The sequence below is a fragment of the Leucopleurus acutus genome, assembly GCF_964270905.1.
Source record: "Leucopleurus acutus genome assembly, chromosome: 4".
NCBI classification, from domain to species: Eukaryota; Metazoa; Chordata; class Mammalia; order Artiodactyla; family Delphinidae; genus Leucopleurus; species Leucopleurus acutus.
Genome location: NC_139146.1, coordinates 47,295,173 through 47,317,809, shown reverse-complemented (window position 1 = coordinate 47,317,809; position 22,637 = coordinate 47,295,173). Strand labels below are relative to the sequence as shown.

At 39.2% G+C, this 22,637-nt stretch overlaps 1 protein-coding gene and 1 pseudogene across 4 annotated transcripts in view; both read right to left on the bottom strand.

Annotated features, from left to right (window-relative positions):
- The window catches only part of SLIT2 (slit guidance ligand 2), a gene marked incomplete at both ends in the record, with an annotated part of 381,466 nt that overhangs the window by 220,986 nt on the left and 137,843 nt on the right, over positions 1–22,637 (bottom strand). The gene's annotated exons all lie outside the window — the stretch shown is intronic.
- LOC309960716 (POU domain, class 5, transcription factor 1-like) lies at positions 5,613–6,374 on the bottom strand (annotated as a pseudogene). Its single transcript has one exon. The product of its transcript is annotated as a POU domain, class 5, transcription factor 1-like (transcript).

Genomic DNA, 22,637 nt, shown 5'->3' with positions numbered 1-22,637 from the left:
AATTTTTTTTTATCAAGACTGTGAAAATGGATCAGTGCTACTGTCCTTATTTTACCTAAAGGAACTGAGGAACTGTGATGAGAAATGGTATTTATTGACGATCGGCAAAGCCTGACAAACCTTCAACCTCTCAGTTCCAGAATCCTAATTGCACTTGAGGTATATTAACCCAGTAATGGATAAACCAGCATGTGCTGAATGGATACTCAAGATGAAGTGTGTAGAGTAGAAAGTATGGAAGTATGAGGTGAAAGTAATCAGGTGGGAAATGAATTTGCTAAAACTAACAACCACATTATTAATTGTAAACAGTTTTTTCCTCAGTATAACAATAATGCTAACTTACTTTTATTTCTTTATTAGATATGTAGTACATACTCAGTGTATAAACTGAATACCAATAACTAAAAACGTACTATATAACAACAATAAAAACCAATGAATAAATATGAAATATTTCAGTATGAGTTTTTAAATGAGAAACAGAATTAGTATTGTTTTCATATCCTTGGTCTTTATTTTATTTATTTATTTTTTTATTTTTTTTGCGGTACGCGGGCCTCTCACTGTTGTGGCCTCTCCCGTTGTGGAGCACAGGCTCCGGACGCGCAGGCCCAGCGGCCATGGCTCACGGGCCCAGCCGCTCTGCGGCACGTGGGATCTTCCCAGACTGGGGCACGAACCCGCGTCCCCTGCATCGGCAAGCGGACTCTCAACCACTGCGCCACCAGGGAAGCCCCATATCTTTGCTCTTATTCCAACTAACAAATATAGCTAGTTATATTGTGATACATTACATATACAACAAATAATTCAAGTTTTACACAGATAATTTAACTCTAGTTTTCACTTCTGACTTAAGCAATAACTGTTACTCAGTTTTCTTAGGTGCAGTGCAAACAACTTGGTAATAGTGTTGGGGGCAGATTTAAGCCTTGGGAGCCTTATGAGTCTCTGATTTGAATTTTAGGTTCCACATCTTCCCAGCCATGTGAGTCTAAGCATTTTATTTATTTATGGTACCCGTCCTTCAAGGCCCACCTTCCTGTTTCTCCCTTTTATCCTCTCAGTTACCTCCAGGAGCTCTGCTGTTTCTCTGTCGTTCAGGACTCAGTGTTCCCCAGCTTCCCACTTCTCCCTCTTTCCCTCCAGAGTAAAAATGAGGTACATACTCTAAGATCACCAATCAAATGAGAAAAGAGTAAAACATTATAAAATAAAAAAATTTTTAAGTTAAAATAAATCTAAGCACATTCTGGACAGAGAGATACACATGTAACCGAGCAAGAAGTCATGTGCCCGTGGTGCAGAAAGCCGAACTCTGACAGCAGGCATTTGCGGCAAAGTAAGGATGCATTTGCAGGGCATCAAGCAAAGGAGTGGGAGACAAGTCTCACATACACTTCATCTTGGTCTTTGAGTTAGGAATGTTTTAAGGGGGAAGAACAAAGGAACTAGAATTAATCATTGCCTCGTGACATTTCTTCATCATGGTTTCAGGAATCAGGATGTCTCCTTTTTATAATTCTCTGTCCAGGTAGTCCATGGCTTGGGGATCTGTGGGCTCATCTTGCCCTGGAGAAACACCTGAGTTTGTAAGTTAATGATGATGTAGTACAACGTAATGATGATGTAGCAATTTTAATACATTGATGATGTTATCAACAATAGCCGACTCTGGTTGATAAGTGTTCAGTTAGTTAGCATAGGATTGAGGTCAGAGGGGACAAGAAAGGGATTGAGGTCAGAGGAGACAAGCAAGGGAATAAAGTTTTGGATAGAGAGATTAATCATAAACTCAGTAAGGGAACTCGGTTTTAGGGGAACTTGGTTTCACACATAAACAAACACATAAATAAATGACGTGTGACAGACCTGGGAGCAAGTGTGACCTTCCCGGGGAACAGGCCAAAAGTTAGAAATAGGGGTAGGACAGGCCCAGCAGAACCTGGACAGTGGGGAGTGGGGGGAGACTGTGCCCTGGAGGGCCCCTGCACTTGAGCTAATGGCAGGTTATAAGACCGACTTCATACCCATTCAACTGAGCAAGTGCAGGCCATGCAACAGGCGCCAGGCCCTAGCGGGCCACATAGCTTCCAGTAATGGACCCGTGACTCCTTGGTCCTCATGCCAGAGAAACCCACATCCTCACCGAGGTCCAGGTCCAACACAGAGGTAGACTGGAAGTCCCCCTCCACTGGAAAAGAAAGATCCACGTCCAATCTCAGAATATCCTGTTGGCTCTACCCTCAAAATATATCCAGAACAACACCACTTCTCACCATCTTCACTGCTGTCACTCTGGCTCAGTTCACCATCATCTCTTGCCTGGATTTTTGCAGTAGCCTCCAGTGGTAGTCGGAATATTGGCCCTCCAAAAATGTCCACATTCTATAGAATGTCACCTTAAGTGGCAAAATGGGCTTTGCAAAAGAATTAAATTAAGAATCTTGAGATGGGGAGATTATCCTGGTGGGCCCAATGTAATCACAAGAAGAAAGCAGGAGAGTCAGGAGAGTCAGAGTCAGAGAGAGACTGGAAGATGCTACCTTTCTGGCTTTGAAGCCAGAAAGGGGCCACAAGCCAAGGAATGCAGGTGGCTTCTAGAAACTGGAAAAGGCGTGGGAATGGATTCTCCCCAAGAGCCTCCAAAAGGAACATACCCTGCCAACAACTTGATCTCAGTCCACTGAGAACCATACCAGACCCCTGACCTCCAACACTGAAAGGTAATAAACTTGTGTTGTTTTAATACAAAAAAAAAACCCAAAACTAATCACCTTCTAAAATAACATTAAGACCCCACTGGTAACTTAATAATTCATTTTTAAAAACTAATATTTATTAAGTATGATACTTTAGGTATTGGATAAGTGTTTTACATGCATTAACTTGTTCGGTCTTCATTACCAACCTGTGAGATGGGTATTATTAGTGTTCCACTTTTAGATGAAAATTCGGGAGCTTAAATAACCTGGTCAAAGACCCACAGTTAGAGATCAAATGCAGACAACAAAACTCCATTCATAACCTCTCCATTATACCAGATGGGAGAACAAAGTTTAGGCTTGAGGCTAAAAGGGATCTTTTGCCTTCCACTCTAATCTAGATCTTGGAACAGCACCCCCAGGTACGCCTGCAGAGATATCACAGAGCTGGCTGTGAAGGGAACCCACACCTCCAGCCGCATGGATGAGGGCGCAGGTCTGCTGGATGGAATGGGTTAGAGTCAGCAGGCAGAGAGAAAGTCTTCCTAGCTGACGTGCTTTCCCCTTCAGCTCTGCCCTTCCCCCAGAAACATGATGTGTGAGAGCGTTCACCCAACAGGAGGGCAAGCAAATGGAGGAGAAAGCCAGAAAGCGGGCGGTCACAAAGGAATCAGCCAGATTGGCTCTGGCTTTTGAGGTACAAAGTTCTGGCTTGCCAGCAAAACTTGTTCCAACAAATGTCTAGCTCTGACCACCACGATTAACTAGAGTTCTTCCCAAGAACTGGATGGAGAGACGACGTTCTTTCAACACAGTGTCTTTGTGGTGATAGAGGCATGATGAGATGGGAGAATCCTTCATCCGTTACCAACCACTCTGTCTACTTTCTTCCTTTTTTTCAGGCATTTCTGACTTCAATTCCATCCTTATTCAGAAGATGATAATGGATGAAGATAATGATGACAAAGATGAAGCCCATCCAGCTTCATCTTTGTCATCATTCAGTGGTTCATCTTTGCAGCCATATCCTCACCAGTAACGTAAGCTCAGTTGTGTTTTGGGGCTTTTATTGCAACTGCCCTAAGATCCCCAACCCTGAATGAATCCAACTGCCCATCTTCTCTGTACATGCATCTTCGTTGCTGAGTGCTCATGGAACAATCTCAGAGTTGGCTAACATCCATATAAAATATATGGTCACCACCTTTGAGAAGAATTTACCAGCACATGGCAATCCACGTGTTTGGTCAGCTCTCATTCTCTCATGCTCCTGTTCTGAAAATCTCAACTGTTCTCCAACCCCTGGTCCCCACTCTACTGGCCTTCCTCACACTTTATGGAAGCTACTGCCTTCTATTCACCAAGGAAATGGAGAGGTGTTAAACAGAAACTCCTTTGATGTCCAACATCTGAATGTATGAACCAACCTGCTTCTGCATGGCACCTTTTCCTTTCCTTCTGTGTTCTGCATCCCTCTTACCTTCCCAGGACCCTGGAGATGTCTATTACAAACTTTCTTCCCCATCTTTAGTCATTCTCGCCATACTGACTCCTGCCCTAAGTGGGCAAATCTTACTTCCCTTCTTACAACAAAAACAAAAACAAATAAATGCTCTCTCAATTCCATTTCCTCTTCTGGACAATCACATTTGCTCTTTTTTTCCAAACTCAAATATCCAACAAGACATTTACTCTTTATTTCCTCACTTCCTGCTTATTCTCATATTTCTTCCACTCTCACTACTGTACCTAATGTGTTCACACTACAGTTGTTTTGGCCTCAATATCCACTTTACTAAACCTAATGAAACACTCTTAGCTCTCATTTTATTTAACCTAACATTATTCTACCCTGCGGGACCATTCCCTCCTTTTTCAAAACTCTCTTTCCTAGATATCTAATGTACCACATTCCCATTTTTTTCTCTAGCTTCCTTTCATAAGTAGTTCCTCCTTCTTTAACTGATCATTAAATGCTGGCTTTTTTTCAGGCTCTAGTTGCTCCAAGGTGCTCCTCTTTGTTATTCTATATTCTTTCCTCCATTATAACATGATTTACTTTCATAGCTTCAATTTCCATCTCTATGTCTATGACTTGTAGATTTATATTGCAATTGAGAGCTTTCTTCTGCACTCCAGACCATATACTCATCTCAACATTGCATTTGCTCCACAGTAGTCCAGACCTAATTCGAAAAGAAAAAAATACTACTTTAATGCTAAACTTATAAACTTCCCCATATCCAAACCTGTACCTCGTCCTATATTCCACACCTCATACACTCAAACCAGAAATATGGGAACCATAGTACACTCATCTCTTTTCCTATCCATCAACTGCCAAGTTTTACAAATTGTCTCTTCTAAAGATTCTAAAATTATCCACTTTTCTTCATTCCAAGAGCCATCCTTCCAGGCCGAGATGTAATAATCTCTCTCCTGCATTACTAAATTGCCTCCTATCTGCTCTCTCCACATCTTCCATTCAAATAATCTTCCCATAGTAGTCAGAGTCATCATCAAAATAAGATTTATAGGTATGCTTATTAAATCAAATGCATACAGTTCAAAGGTACAGAACATTAAAGTGAACCCCTTCATTAAAAATATAACCTTAGTAATTTCACGTTCATGCTAGTAAGGAAACAAAAACACAAACAAAAAGACTTAGGGTCCATCAAGTCACTATCTTTTTTCTTTTTTTCTAGGTCCCAGGCTTCTTTATTTAAGAACAAAGTGATGAGTGACGCAGGGATTAAAATCAAGAGCATCACTGAACTTCACCTTCCCTCCAACCAGTTCCCCCAAACTCCCTGCCCCCACACCCTGTGTGCCCCCAATTCCTTTCTAAGTGAATGAAGAACCTAATCCCAAAGCCCTGGTACGAATCCCTGGGTTTTCTCCCTAGCTGTCGCCCTTCCTCTGTCCCCATTCCTGGGAAGGGCTGACACCTCCGTTGGAATGCATGGGGGAGCCCCAGAGTGGTGACAGACACCGAGGGAAAGGCCTCAGCCTCAGGAAATGGGACCGAGGAGTACAGTGTAGTGAAATGAGGACCCCCATAGCCTGGGGTACCAAAATGGGCCCTGGCACCAGAGGAAAGGATACTGGTCCCCCTGAGAAAGGAGATCCAGCAGCCTCAAAATCCTCTCGCTGCGCAAAGTCACTGCTTGATCATTTGCCCTTCTGGCGACGGTTGCAGAATCACACTCGGACCACATCCTTCTCAAGCCCGAGCTGCTGAGCCATGTGGCTAATCTGCTGCAGGATGGGCTTTGGGCACTGCAGGAACATGCTCTCCAGGTCGCCTCTCACTTGGTTCTCAATACTGGTCTGCTTTCTCTTCCGGGCCTGCATGACGGTCTCTGCCTTGCATATCCCCTGCAGATTCTCGTTGTTGTCAGCTTCATCCACCCACTTCTGCAGCAGGGTCTGCAGCTTACACATGTTCTTGAAACTGAGCTGCAAAGCCTCAAAACGGCAGAGGGTTGCTTGGCCGAACACCTTCCCAAAGAGAACCCCCAGGGTGAGCCCCACATCGGCCTGGGTATACCCCAGGGGGATCCTCTTCTGCTTTAGGAGCTTGGCAAATTGTTCGAGGTCTTTCTGAAGAGCTTTGATGGCCTGGGACTCCTCGGGGGTCGGCCAAGTCACTATTTTTTTTTTTTTTTTTTGCGGTACGTGGGCCTCTCACTGTTGTGGCCTCTCCCGTTGCAGAGCACAGGCTCCGGACGCACAGGCTCAGCGTCCATGGCTCACGGGCCCAGCCGCTCCGCAGCATGTGGGATCTTCCCAGACCGGGGCACGAACCCGCGTCCCCTGCATCGGCAGGTGGACTCTCAACCACTGCGCCACCAGGGAAGCCCCAAGTCACTATCTTTAACAGGAACTCTTAGTTCTAGGAGTTCTGGCTTCTCTTTCAGTCCCCTGAAAGAGAATACATCACACCTGTATTTCTCTACAGTCAGTACACATGTCCTGTAAACTCCCATACCCCATGCTTCCTACTTGGTACTTTTCCTCCTCAGGTAGCTAAAGTTTTCATTCTTTGATCTCAGGTTATTATAGCACTTCAGTTAGGGTGGCTTTTGCACCCAGCACCAGGAGAGATGCCCTCTTTTAGTATAATATTACTATAACTTTTTCTTTGTAGTACCAATACTTACTTGTTTGATGTAACTCTTGCCCTCCAGTGTATAAGCTGCCTCAAGGCAATAACTGCACCTGTCTTAAGCATTAAAATCATAGTATAGGGACTTCCCTGGTGGCGCAGTGGTTAAGAATCTGCCTGCCAATGCAGGGGACATGGGTTCGATCCGCGGTCCAGGAAGACCCCACATGCCGCGGAGCAACTAAGTCCATGTGCCACAACTACTGAGCCTGCACTCTAGAGCCCACGAGCCACAACTACTGAGCCCATGTGCCACAACTACTGAAGGCCGTGTGCCTAGAGCCCATGCTCCATAACAAGAGAAGCCAACGCAATGAGATGTCCATGCACCACAACAAAGAGTAGCCCCAGCTCGCCGCAACTAAGAGAAAGCCTGAGCCCAGCAACAAAGACCCAACGCAGGGAAGAATAAATTAATTAACTAATTATTTTTAAAAATCACAGTATAATATTTGATACATATTAGATACTCAAGGAACACTGATTAACTGAGTCCCTAGAAAGAAGAGTAGGGAAAAGATTAAATTCAAGTAATGGTAACTGTCAACATACTGTGTGAGACACATTTCGTATAGGTTTTAAATAGGATCTAATCTACCCTTAACTCTATCATCAATTTAACTATTTCATTTGGTAGAACAGTTCTATCATCTACACCTAAGTCTGAGCTACCTATCATGAGAATAGTACTATGTAAGGATAAAGTGTCATTCCCAGTGATATCCATATAATTGCATGCACACTGAAAAGAGCTGTGTATAGATGCAAATGAATTATGATGCTAGCAAACAATTGCAGGACACTTAATATGTTCAATTACTGTTCTGATCATTTTACATATATTAATCTAATCAAAACTCACAACTTCCTGTGATGTACATACCACTATTAACCCCTTTTATAGATGCAAAAATTGAGGGTCAGAGAGTTTAGTAATTTGCCTAGGGTCACTCAGTTCTTAAATGGCAAAACCAGGATTTAAACTCAGACTGTCCTATCAGGCTTCAGATTTAAAGACTATGGTGTGGGCACCCTCATTATAATATTAAAAGATTAATATTACTCTATAATTTGAAGAGAATATTTTTCTTAAACCAAATAGTATAGTATTGAAAACTTATATTCTGCTACTGACTTCTGTACTTTTAAAATTCAGCCACAGTATAAAAAGAATAGTTTAACTTCCCCATTAATGAAACACTGGATATACAGAACACATTTCTTTTAATTTTTTACCATGCTGAATATTTTTCATGCTAGTCAGCTTAACATTAAGCTGCTTATTATTTTTTACAAGATTGTACATATGCCAGAAAGTATATTTGTGTTATCCCAAAATTAATCTTTAATTTAATAGTATATATTTTGATTCAATGATAATCTTATGTATTTACCATGGGTAACATTTTCAATTAATTTAAAATATAGCTAAATCAATTTATAATAACATTAGCCAAAGGATGGATATTACTGATTGAGCTAAATATAAATAGAATTGAAATATATCCCAGATGTTATACTGAATATAATGAAATATACTTGGTTTCAGGATTTCTGGAAATAATAACTGATAATTGACAAAGGAATCCACAGACTACCAGAATGGAATATATGTATAAACAGCAAAACTGAAATCTAAAATCAATATACAAATGAATAGCATGTTATTTATATTAGGAACTGAAAAACAAAGAAACAGTACATGCTTGGATAAAACAAAATCAGAGAATATTGTATGGCAACAACATAATAAAGTCCCCTGCGGAACAGATGATAAAAGGTGGCCCAACTTAAAGTACACAAAGCACCTCCAAAAATTCTGGCCATAATGCTACTTCTACCTCCTTGATTCTCCATGGCATTTTCAAATACTGAATTCTCTGTTCTCCTTTTCAAACCCCAAATTCTGGAACCATTTGTACATACCATCTGCCTCTCCTTCTTTATGTCCCATAACTCTTTTTTTTTAACATCTTTATTGGGGTATAATTGCTTTACAATGTTATGTTAGTTTCTGCTATATAACAAAGTGAATCAGCTATACGTATACATATATCCCCATATCCCCTCCCCCTTGCATCTCCCTCCCATCCTCCCTATCCCACCCCTCTAGGTGGTCACAAAGCACCAAGCTGATCTCCCTGTGCTATGCAGCTGCTTCCCACTAGCTATCTATTTTACATTTGGTAGTGTATATATGTCCATGCCACTCTCCTACTTCATCCAAGCTTACCCCTCCCCCTCCTTGTGTGCTCAAGTCCATTCTCTACGTCTGCGTTTTTATTCCTCTCCTGCCCCTAGATTCTTCAGAACCATTTATATATATTTTTAAGATTCCATATATGCGTTAGCATACGGTATTTGTTTTTTTTCTTTCTGACATACTTCACTCTTGTATGACAGACTCTAGGTCCATCCCCCTCACTACAAAAAACTCAATTTTGTTTCTTTATATGGCTGAGTAATATGCCATTGTATATATGTGCCATGTCTTCTTTATCCATTCAACTGTTGATGGACACTTATGTTGCTTCCATGTCCTGGCTACTGTAAATAGTGCTGCAATTAACATTGTGGTACATGACTCTTTGAATTATGGTTTTCTCAGGGTTTATGCGCAGTAGCAGGATTGCTGGGTCGTATGGTGGTTCTATTTTTAGTTTTTTAAGGAACCTCCATACTCTTCTCCATAGTGGCTGTACCAATTTACATTCCCACCAATAGTGCAAGAGGGTTCCCTTTGCTCCAAACACTCTCCAGCATTTATTGTTTGTAGATTTGTTAATGTTATATGATTTTTTATATTAATACAACTGTACTACATTTATGTTTAATAACTGTTTATCTCAGTTATTTAATACATTTTTTAAACAACTTTATTGGAGTATAATTGCTTTACAATGGTGTGTTACTTTCTGCTTTATAACAAAGTGAATAAGCCATACATACACATATATCCCCATATCTACATCCTCTCGTGACTCCCTTTCACCCTCTCTATCCCACCCCTCTAGGTGGTCACAAAGCACTGAGCTGATCTCTCTGTGCTATGCGGCTGCTTCCCACTAGCTATCTATTTTACATTTGGTACTGTACATAAGTCCATGACACTCTCTCACTTTGTCCCAGCTTACCCTTCCCCCTCCCCATGTCAAGTCCATTCTCTACGCCTGCGTCTTTACTCCTGTCCTGCCCTTAGGTTCTTCAGACCTTTTTTTTTTTCAGATTCCATATATATGTGTTAGCATACAGCATCTCTTTCTGACTTACTTCACTCTGTATGACAGACTCTAGGTCCATCCACCTCACTACAAATAACTCAATTTCATTTATTTTTATGGCTGAGTAATATCCCATTGTATATATGTGCCACATCTTCTTTATCCATTCTTCTGTTGATGAACACTTAGATTGATTCCATGTTCTGGCTATTGTAAATACAGCTGCAATGAACATTGTTGTTCATGACTTTTTTGAATTATGGTTTTCTCAGGGTATATCCCAGTAGTGGGATTGCTGGGTCATATGGTAGTTCTATTTGTAGTTTTTTAAGGAACGTCCATACTGTTCTTCAGAGTGGCTGTACCAATTTACATTCCCACCAACAGTGCAAGAGGGTTCCCTTTTGTCCACACCCTCTCCAGCATTTATTTTTTCTAGATTTTTTGATGATGGCCATTCTGACTGGTGTGAGGTGATACCTCATTGTAGTTATGATTTGCATTTGTCTAATGATTAGTGATGTTGAGCATTCTTTCATGTGTTTGTTGGCAACCTATATATCTTCTTTGGAGGAATGTTGCTTTAGGTCTTCTGCCCATTTTTGGATTGGGTTTTTTCTTTTTTTGATACTGAGCTGCATGAGCTGCTTGTAAATTTTGGAGATAAATCCTTTGTCAGTTGCTTCATTTGCAAATATTTTCTCCCATTCTAAGGGTTGTCTTTTCATCTTGTTTATGGTTTCCTTTGCTGCGCAAAAGCTTTGAAGTTTCATTAGGTCCCATTTGTTTATTATTGTTTTTATTTCCATTTCTCTAGGAGGTGGGTCAAAATGGATCTTGCTGTGATTTATGTCATAGAGGGTTCTGCCTATGTTTTCCTCTAAGTGTTTTATAGTGTCTGGCCGTACATTTAGGTCTTTAATTCATTTTTAGTTTATTTTTGTGTATGGTGTTAGGGAGTGTTCTAATTTAATTCTTTTATATGTAGTTGTCTAGTTTTCCCAGCACAACTTTTTGAAGATGCTGTCTTTTCTCCATTGTATATTCTTGTCTCCTTTATCAAAAATAAGGTGACCATATGTGCGTGGGTTTATCTCTGGCCTTTCTATCCTGTTCCATTGATCTATATTTCTGTTTCTGTGCCAGTACCATACTGTCTTGATTACTGTAGCTTTGTAGCTTTGTAGTATAGTCTGAAGTCAGGGAGTCTGATTCCTCCAGTTCTGCTTCTCTTTCTCAAGACTGCTTTGGCTCTTCAGAGTCTTTTGTATTTCCATACAAATTGTGAAATTTTTTGTTCTAGTTCTGTGAAAAATGCCATTGGTAGTTTGCTAGGGATTGCATTGAATCTGGAAATTGCTCTGGGTAGTATATTCATTTTCACAATATTGATTCTTCCAATCCAAGATCATGGTAGATCTCTCCATCTGTTTGTATCATCTTTAATTTCTTTCATCAGTGTCTTATAGTTTTCTGCATCCAGGCCTTTTGTCTCCTTAGGTAGGTTTATTCCTAGGTATTTTATTCTTTTTTTGCAATGCTGAATGGGAGTGTTTCCTTAATTTCTCTTTCAGATTTTTCATCATCAGTGTATAGGAATGCAAGAGATTTCTATGCATTAATTTTGTATCCTGCTACTTTACTAAATTCACTGATTAGCTCCAGTAGTTTTCTGGTAGCATCTTTAGGATTCTCTATGTATACTATCATGTCATCTGCAAACAATGACAGCTTTACTTCTTCTTTTCCAATTTGGATGATTTTTATCTCTTTTACTTCTCTGACTGCTGTGGCTAAAACTTCGAAAACTATGTTGAATAATAGTGGTGAGAGTGAGCAACCTTGTCTCTTTCCTGATCTTAGTGGAAATGTTTTCAGTTTTTCATCATTGAGGACGATGTTGGCTGTGGGTTTGTCATATATGGCCTTTATTCTGTTGAGGTAATCCCCTCTATGCCTATTTTCTGGAGGGTTTTTATCATAAATGGGTGTTGAATTTTGTCGAAAGCTTTTTCTGCATCTATTAAGATGATCATATAGTTTTTCTCCTTCAATTTGTTAATATGGTGTATCACATTGATCGATTTGCTTAGATTGAAGAATCCTTGCATTCCTGGAATAAACCCCACTTGATCATGGTGTATGATCCTTTTAATGTGCTGTTGGATTCTGTTTGCTAGTATTTTGTTGAGGATTTTTGCATCTATATTCATCAATGATATTGGCCTGTAGTTTTCTTTCTTTGTGACATCTTTGTCTGGTTTTGTTATCAGAGTGACGGTGGCCTCGTAGAATTAGTTTGGGAGTATTCCTCCCTCTGCTATATTTTGGAAGAGTTTGAGAAGGATAGGTGTTAGCTCTTTTCTAAATGTTTGATATAATTCGTGTGTGAAGCCATATGGTCCTGGGCTTTTGTTTGTTGGAAGGTGTTTAATCACAGTTTCAATTTCAGTGCTTGTGATTGATCTGTTCATATTTTCTATTTCTTCCTGGTTCAGTCTCGGAAGGTTGTGCATTTCTAAGAATTTGTCCATTTCTTCCAGTTTGTCCATTTTATTGGCATGTAGTTGCTTGTAGCAATCTCTCATGATCCTTTGTATTTCTTCAGTGTCAGTTCTTACTTCTACTTTCTCATTTCTAATTCTATTGATTTGAGTCTTCTCCCTTTTTTTCTTGATGAGTCTGGCTAATGGTTTATTAATTTTGTTTATCTTCACAAAGAACCAGCTTTTGATTTTACTGATCTTTGCTATTGCTTCCTTCATTTCTTTTTCATTTATTTCTGATCTGATCTTTATGATTTCTTTCCTTCTGCTAATTTTGGGGGTTTTCTCTTCTTCTTTCTCTAATTGCTTTAGGTGTAAGGTTAGGCTGTTTATTTGAGCTGTTTTCTTGTTTCTTGAGGTAGGATTGTATTGCTATACCCTTCTCTCGTAGAACTGCTTTTGCTGCATTCCATAGGTTTTGGGTTGTAGGGCTTTCATTGTCATTTGTTTCTAGGTATTTTTTGATTTCCTCTTTGATTTCTTCAGTGATCTCTTGGTTATTTAGTAGGGAATTGTTTAGCCTCCATGTGTTTGTATGTTTTACAGATTTTTTTCCTGTAATTGATATCTAGTCTAGGCATTGTGGTCATAAAAGATACTTGATATGATTTCAATTTTCTTAAATTTACCAAGGCTCGATTTGTGACCCAAGGTATGATCTACCCTGGAGAATGTTCCATGAGCTATTGAGAAGAAAGTGTATTCTGTTGTTTTTGGATGGAATGTGCTTTAAATATCAATTAATTCCATCTTCTTTTATGTATCAATGAAAGCTTGTGTTTCCTTATTTATTTTCGTTTTGGATGATCTGTCCATTAGTGAAAGTGGGGTGTTAAAGTCCCCTACTATGATTGTGTTAATGTTGATTTCCCCTTTTATGGCTGTTAGCATTTGCCTTATGTATTGAGGTGCTCCTATGTTGGGTGCATAAATATTTACAATTGCTATATCTTCTTCTTAGATTGATCCCTTGATCATCATGAGGTGTCCTTCTTTTTTTCTTGTAATAGTCTTTATTTTAAAGTCTATTTTGTCTGATATGAGAATTGCTACTCCAGCTTTCTTTTGATTTCCATTTGAATGGAATATCCTTTTCCATCCCCTCACTTTCAGTCTGCATGTGTCCCTAGGTCTGACGTAGGTCTCTTGTAGACAGCATATATATGGGTCTTTTTTTTTTTTTATCCATTTAGCCAGTCTGTGTCTTTTGGTTGGAGCATTTAATCCATTTAGATTTAAGGTAATTATTGATATGTATGTTCCTATTACCATTTTCTTAATTGTTTTGGGTTTGTTTTTGTAGGTCTCTTGTGTTTCCTGCTTGGAGAAGTTCCTTTAGTATTTGTTGTAAAGCTGATTTGGTGGTGCTGAATTCTCTTAACTTTTGCTTGTCTGTAAAGGTTTTAATTTCTCCATCGAATCTGAATGAGATCCTTGCTTGGTAGAGTAATCTTGGGTGTAGGTTTTTCCCTTTCATCACTTTAAATATGTCCTGCCCCTCCCTTCTGGCTTGCAGAATATTTTTTCTTTGTATTTAATATTTGATAGTTTGATTTATATGTGTCTTGATGTGTTTCTCCTTGGATTTGTCCTGTATGGGACGCTCTGTACTTTCTGGACTTGCTTGAGTATTTCCTTTCCCACATTAGGGAAGTTTTCAACTATAATCTCTTCAAATATTTTCTCAGTCCCTTTCTTTTTCTTTTCTTCTTCTGGGACCCCTATAATTCGAATGTTGGTGTATTTAATGCTGTCCGAGAAGTCTCTGAGACTGTCCTCAATTCTTTTCATTCTCTTTTCTTTATTCTGCTCTGAGGTAGTTATTTCCACTATTTTATCTTCCAGGTCACTTATCTGTTCTTCTGCCTCAGTTATTCTGCTATTGATTCCTTCTAGAGAATTTTTAATTCCATTTAAAATTGGAATTAAATGGAATTTAATGTTCATCAATTTAATGTTCATCATTAAATTGTTCATCATTGTTGTTTGCTCTTCAGTTCTTCTTGGTCCTTGTTAAACATTTCTTGTATTTTCTCCATTTTATTTCTAGGATTTTGGATCATCTTTACTATGACTACTCTTAATTCTTTTTCAGGTAGACTGCCTATTTTCTCTTCATTTGTTTGGTCTCGTGGGTTTTTATCTTGCTCCTTCATCTGCTGTGTGTTTCTCTGTCTTTTCATTTTCCTTAACTTACTGTGTTTGGGGTCTCCTTTTTGCAGGTTGCAGGTTCATAGTTCCCATTGTTTTTGGTGTCTGCCACCAGTGGTTACGGTTGGTACAGTGGGTTGTGTACGCTTCCTGGTGGAGGGGACTAGTGCCTGTGTTCTGGTGGAGGAGGCTGGATCTTTCTGGTGGGCAGGACCACATCCAGTGGTGTGTTTTGGGGTGTCTGTGACCTTATTATGATTTTAGGCAGCCTCTCTACTAATGGGTGGGGTTGTGTTCCTGCCTTGCTAGTTGTTTGGCATAGGGTGTCCAACACTGTACCTTGCTGGTCATTTAGTGGAGCTGGGTCTTAGTGTTGAGATGGAGATCTCTGGGAGTGCTTTTGCCATTTGATGTTATGCGGAGCCGGGAGGTCTCTGGTGGACCAATGTCCTGAAGGCGGCTCTCCCACCTCAGAGGCACAGGCCAGACACCCAAGTGGAGCACTAAGACCCTACCAGCCAAACGGCTCAGAAGAAAAGGGACAAAAAAGAAAAAAGAAAGAAAAGAGTAAAATAAAATAAACTTATTAAAATAAAAAATAATTATTAAAAATAAAAAAATTAAAAAGTAGTAAAAAATCGAAGAAAATAAAAAGAAGAGAGGAACCAAACCAAAAAACATATCTACCAATGATAACAAGAGCTAAAAACTGTACTAAAAAAACCCCAACAAAAACAAACAAAAAAAAACGGACAGACAGAACCCTAGCACAAATGATAAAAGCAAAGCTTTATGGAGAAGATCACACAAAGAAGCATACACCTACACACTCAGAAAAAGGAAAAAAATATATATATCATTGCTCCCAATGTCCACCACCTCAATTTTGGGACGATTCATTGTCTATTCAGGTATTCCAGAGATGCAGGGTACATGACGTTGATTGTGGAGATTTAATCCACTGCTCCTGAGGCTGCTGGGAGAAAGTTCCCTTTCTCTTCTTTGTTCACACAGCTCCTGGGGTTCAGCTTTGGATTTGACCCCGTCTCTGTGTGTAGGTCTCCTGAGGATATCTCTTGTTCACTCAGACAGGATGGCGTTAAAGTAGCAGTTGATTAGGGAGCTCTGGCTCACTCAGGCTAGGGGGAGGGAGGGATATGGAATGCGGGGCGAGCCTCCGGCAACAGAGGCAAGTGTAACGCTGCAACAGGCTGAGGTGCACCACGTGTTCTCCAGGGTAATTTGTCCCTGGATCACGGGACCCTGGCAGTGGCGGGCTGCACAGGCTCCCAGTTGGGGAGCTGTGGATAGTGACCTGTGCTTGCACACAGGATTCTTGGTGGCTGCAGCAGCAGCCTTAGCATCTCATGCCCGTCTCTGGTGTCTATGCTGATAGACGCAGCTCACGCACATCTCTGGAGCTTGTTTAGGTGGTGCTCTGAATCCCCTCTCCTGGCACACCCCGAAACATTTGTCTCTTGCCTCTTAGGCAGGTCCAGACTTTTTCCCGGACTACCTCCTGGCTAGCTGTGGTGCACTAGCCCCCTTCAGGCTGTGTTCACGCAGCCAACACCAGTCCTCTCCTTGGGATCTGAACTCCGAAGCCCGAGCCTCAGCTCCCAGCCCCCACCGGCCCCAGTGAGTGAGCACACAAGCCTCTCGGGCTGGTGAGTGCTGGTCAGCACCGATCCCCTGTGCAGAAATCTCTCCGCTTTGCCCTCTGCACCCCTGTTGCTGTGCTCTCCTCCGTGGCTCCGAAGCTTCCCCCTCACCACCCCTAGTCTCTGCCCACAAAGGGTCTTCCTAGTGTGTGGAAACTTTTCCGCTTTCACAGCTCCCTCCCCAAGGTGCAGGTCCCGTCCCTATTCTTTTGCGTCTGTTTTTTCTTTTTTCTTTTGCCCTACCCAGGTACGTGGGGACTTTTTTTTTGCCTTTTGGAAGTCTGAGGTCTTCTGCCAGTGTTCAGTAGGTGTTCTGTAGGAGTTGTTCCACATGTAGATGTATTTCTGATGTATTTGTGGGGAGGAAGTTGACCTTCACGTCTTAACTCTTCCACCATCTTGAAGGTCTCTCTGTAGATTTTTTGATGATGGCCATTCTGACCAGTGTAAGGTGATACCTCATTGTAGTTTTGATTTGCATTTCTCTAATAATTAGTGACGTTAAGCATCTTTTCATGTGTTTGTTGGCAATCTGTACCTCTTCATTGGAGAAATGTCTATTCAGGTGTTCTGCCCATTTTTGGATTGGGGTGTTTGTTTTTTTGATATTGAGCTGCATGAGCTGCTTGTAAATTTTGGAGATTAATCCTTTATCAGTGCTTCGTTGGCAAATATTTTCTCCCATTCTGAGGGTTGTCTTTTTGTCTTGTTTATGGTTTCCTTTGCTGCGCAAAAGCTTTTAAGTTTCATTAGGTCCCATTTGTTTATTTTTGTTTTTATTTCCATCTTGGAAAAGGAGAAAAAGGACCTTGCTGTGATTTATGTCATAGAGTGTTCTGCCTACGTTTTCCTCTAAGTTTTATAGTGTCTGGCCTTACCTTTAGATCTTTAATCCAATTTGAGTTTATTTTTGTGTATGGTGTTAGAGAGTGTTCTAATTTCATTATTTTACATGTAGCTCTCCAGTTTTCCCAGCGCCACTTATTAAAGAGGCTGTCTTTTCTCCATTGTATATTCTTGCTTCCTTTATCAAAGTTAAAGTGACCACAGGTGCATGGGTTTATCTCTGGGCTTTCTATCCTGTTCCATTGATCTATATCTCTATTTTTGTGCCAGTACCATACTCTCTTGATTCCTATAGCTTTGTAGTATATGTCCTGTAACCTTTTTTTTTTTTTTTTTTTTTTTTTTGCGGTACGTGGGCCTCTCACTGTTGTGGCCTCTCCTGTTGCTGAGCACAGGCTCCGGTCGCACAGGCTCAGCAGCCATGGCTCATAGGCCTAGCCACTCCTCAGAATGTGGGATCTTCCCGGACTGGGGCACGAACCCGTGTCCCTTGCATCGGCAGGCAGACTCTCAACCACTGCGCCACCAGGGAAGCCCTCCTGTAACTCTTGAACCCACTTTTGACTGAGCTGTGAAAACTCAGCTGAATCTACTGAAGCCAACACAGCCAAACCAAACGCAAAAACCCTTTAACTCATGTGACTTCTCTGCAAGAAAACAACAAGAGCAACAAAAATCTGGTTTTTCTTGAAACATTCACCTCCTCAATTGTTCTTTCAGTCTTTCCTAGGTCCTCTACTAGCTCCTCTTTGTTCTTCCTCTTCACCACATTCATTCTGGGGTGTAAGCTAGTTTCATGCTGTCCCTTTTCACAACAGCTTTTCCCCCAGAGCTCCATCATCTCAACCCAGGTGTCTCATGGAAACGTCTACATGGGTATTTTACAGATGTCCCCAACATAATATGTCAAAAACTGAAATCATCCTGTACCGTCTCAACTCTGCTCTTTTTTCCCCAGAGATCTATATGAGTAATGATTGCATCACCCATTCAGTTATACAAGTCAGAAATTTGGGTGCCACATTTGAGTCCTCTCCCTCCCTAGACTCCATGTAAACTGAAGTTCTTGATCACATCTGGAATAATGTGTCCAATTTTGACAACCGCATAGGATAGAAAAATCAAACTTAAAACTGTGTAAGGGAGGAGAGTGTATATATGGAAACTCTCTGAATTTTCTACTCAATGTCTTAAACACCTAAAATTACTCTGAAAAATTAAAATCTACTAATTAAAAAAAAACACTTGGCGGTATATAGAGGAGCATGGCAATGGCAAGAGATTTAAAACTGTTTCATATAAAAATTTTAAAAGATATGCACACTTGAAATATTCATCTTCACGAAGAAAATTAAGAAAAGTCATGATAGCTATCTTACAAAATTGTAGAGGAAAAAGGAAGATATGTTCATTTGACTCCATGAAAACAAAGGTATATCCTCTAGGAGAAACTATAGAGAAGTGGTTTTCAGATTCTTACAAAAGAACAAACTATTTAGTAAACAAAACACTTCGAGAAGCAGTGAGCTACTAAATCATTTGTTCAACACAGTGCTTTTGGATTTAGGAAGTGCTTTTTATTATCTGTTACCCTATTTAATTACCATCCCAACTCTGTTTCTAGGTAGGAGGACAAATATTATTATCCTCATTTTATCAGTAGAAAATGAAGACAAAGAGCCTTAGATTATTGGCGTGATTTGGCCAAAGTTAGTGAAGTAGATCCTTGCATACAGCACTTAAATATTTATTACTACACAGTGGGGTCTTACCTAATAGATTCTCTATTCCTGGGGTCACTCACCAGCATACAAAAAGTGTTCAGAAAATATGATTTGAAAAAAGAAATTAGTTGATCATTTAATGAATAAATCAATCCAAATTTTAACTCTAGGCCTTTTAAGTCTTAACAGGGATTGAAGTATAATTAAATGACTAGTAATATGGAAAACAAACAACAGAAATATATATAAAGGGTTTAGAAGAGAGAGATAACAAGGGGTAATTTGGCCAGATATATGATATTAAAATCAGCCTTATAGGATGTGTAGAGAGGAGAAAAAAGCAAAATCTATTTTGGAAGCAGTCTGATAAAGAGCACCTTTAGAGGGCTGGTCTTCTTCTGGCCCTGTCTCTCCCCTGGATAGAAGAAATGTAAAAGGAATAAAGAAGACAAAAACAGATGGGAAGATAACTCATGTTTGTATTATCAGAAGATCTAATATTATTAAAATGTTCATACCCAAAGTAATCTACAGGTTCAATGTAATCCTTATCAAAATCCTAATAGCAATTTTATAGAAATAAAAAAAAAATTCAATAATTCATATGGAACCACAAAAGACCATGAATAGCCAAATAATCTTGAGAAAGAAAAACAAAGCAGGAGATATCACAACTCCTGACTTCAAAATATATTACAAAGCTACAGTAATCAAAACAGTATTGTACTGGCAAAAAGAAAGACGTATAGACCAATAGAACAGATAGCCCAGAAATAAAACTATTATGTGTATAGTCAATCGTGCTAAAAATACAAAATCAATAAAGGATAGTCTCTTCAACAAATGGTGTTGGGAAAACTAGATATTCACATGCAAAAGAATAAAATTGAACTTCTATCTTATACCATATATAAAATCAATTCAAAATGGATTTTTGAACATAAGACCTGAAACCATAAAACTCCTAGAAGAAAACATAGGAGAAAGGCTTCATGACACTGGTTTTGGCAACAATTTTATGCATGTGACACCAAAAACACAGGCAACAAGAACAACAACAACTAAAGTGGGACTACATCAAACTAAAAAGCTTCTACCCAGCAAAGGAAACAATCATCATAATGAAAAGGCAACTTATGCAATGGGAGAAAACATTTGCAAACCATATGTGACAAGAGGTTAATCCCCCAAATACATGAAGAACTACAAATCAATAGCAAAACCACTAAAAACCCTATTAAAATAACTATAATCCAATGGGCTAAGGAATCGAACAGACATTTCTCAAAAAACAGACATACAAAAGGCAAACAAGTATATGAAAAAATGATCATCATCACTAATCAGCAAGTTAACTGCAAATCAAAACCACACTGACATATCACATTACACCTGTCAGGATGGCTATTATCAAAAAACAAAGATAAGTTTTGGGGAGGATGTGGAGAAATCAGAACCCTTGTACACTGTTGCTGAGAATACAAAATGGTGCAGTTGCTATGGAAAACATTAGGGACGTTCCTCAAAATATTAGAAACAGAACTACTTTATGATCCAGCAACCAATTTCACTCTGGGTATTTATTCAAAAGAACTGAAATCAGGATCTCAAAGGACCATTAGCCCTCCCAAGTTCACTTCAGCATTATTCATAATAGCCAAGATGTAGAAACAACCTGAGTGTCAATTGACAGGTGAATGGATAAAGAAAATGTGATATATATATATATATATGATGGAATATTATATAATATAATATATATAATGGAATATTATTCAGCCTTAAAAAGAAGGAAATCCTGACTTTTGTAGCAACATGGATGAACCCTGAAGACATTATGCTAAGTGAAATACATCAGCTACAGAAAGATGAATACTACATGATTCCACTTATATGAGGTACCTAAAATAGTCAAATTCATAGAATCAAAGAGTGGAATGGTGTTTGCCAGGGGCTAGGAGGAGGAGGACATGGGGAGTTACTAATCAACAGGCATAAAGTTTCAGTTCAGCAAGAGTTAAGTTCTAGAGATCTGCTGTACAACATTGCATCTATTATTAACAATACAGTATTGGATAATTAAAAATTTGTTAAAGAGTAGATCTTATGTTGTGCTCTTACCACAATAAAAATTTAAAATAAGAAAGATAAAAAGATTAGGTTTCAGAAGAAAAAGTTCCTTCTCTTATCTCTGCTTCTTTTATATTTACCTCTCTGGTAATAACATCAGGCCCAGGATTGTTATGAAGATCACATGATATGCATGTGAAAAGAACCAAATGTAAAACACTTCGCCCACTTTTATAACTAGGTGAGGAGTCCATACACAGCATGGCAATAGAGTGCTCAATCTCTCAAGAATGGGGAAAAATATTTGAGCTTTGATATCTTCTTATCCATTAATTTATTTTTTAATTAAATTAGTTAACAACTTTAAAACTGCTGGGAACAGTATCTTGCACATAATTAGACCTACATGGTATTTGTTAATATATACATAAAATAGACATTTATTAAATACCTACTATATTCAAGGTCAGGGATCTAAAGACAAAACAAAGTCATGATCCACTTTTGTTTTTATTATTATATGCTCTAGGCCAGATTATTTAAAAGGTGTGCAGGTGGATAAGAATAATAAAATGCAGTTTGGGAGTACTTTTAAATATTTATTACAGATAGTTCATTGCTAGGATTCATCTTTCAAAAATATTATTTTACTTATGTTAATTAATTATATCATGATGGTTAATATTAAAAAATCAAAACAATTCTTGTCTAGTCTGTTTTGAAAATTCCAGCATCATAAAATAAATTGCTTTAAAATGTATGGGGTTTTGCTGTGACTAGCTTTCTTCTAAAAAGTTTTTATAATTGGGTTTTAAGGAAGGTATAAGACCAGGGTTTAACTTTCATATTTTCAACAAAGTTTGGTCTGTATGAGAGGAGTTAACTGGTTAAAATTTTTAAAATGTAATGCTCTATGCCAAAAGCTAGCATGCAGCTATTTACAAAGGGAACATATGCATTTTTATGTGCAATCTGACCAATGAGGCTATGGTTATTTAAACCAGCCAAGCAACAGAATAAAATAATGGCTCAACTTTATATTGTTGCTGTAATGCTCTGCCTAATAGGCAAATTTGGATCACATCACTTATCTCCTGAAAAAAATCCCCCAAAGGCCCCTAATCCCTGCAAAATAAAATCTAAAATTTTTTGGTTCAGGCCCTTTGTCAGGTCCCTGCTTATGTATCTTTACCTTCAGAAACACTGCCCACTACAGGCACCTGCCAAAATAGCCCATCTGAAATATTGATATGTTGCATTTCCCCATGTTCTGCCCATCCTCCAAATCTGTGTGTGTGTGTGTGTGTGTGTGTGTGTGTGTATGTGTGTGTCTCCTTATGCTGGGATGGGCCAACAAATTTCTATTCGTACTTCAAGTCTCAGCTCAGGAATTACATTCTAATTATGTTATCTAGCAAAATACCCACTCATAAATGTTTAATGTTTACAGAATATAGAGAAATTGTAATTATGTAATATAAATGACAGCATGGTTATAAATTTAAGGTAAATAGATTTCCATATTGTTTATCTTAGAGT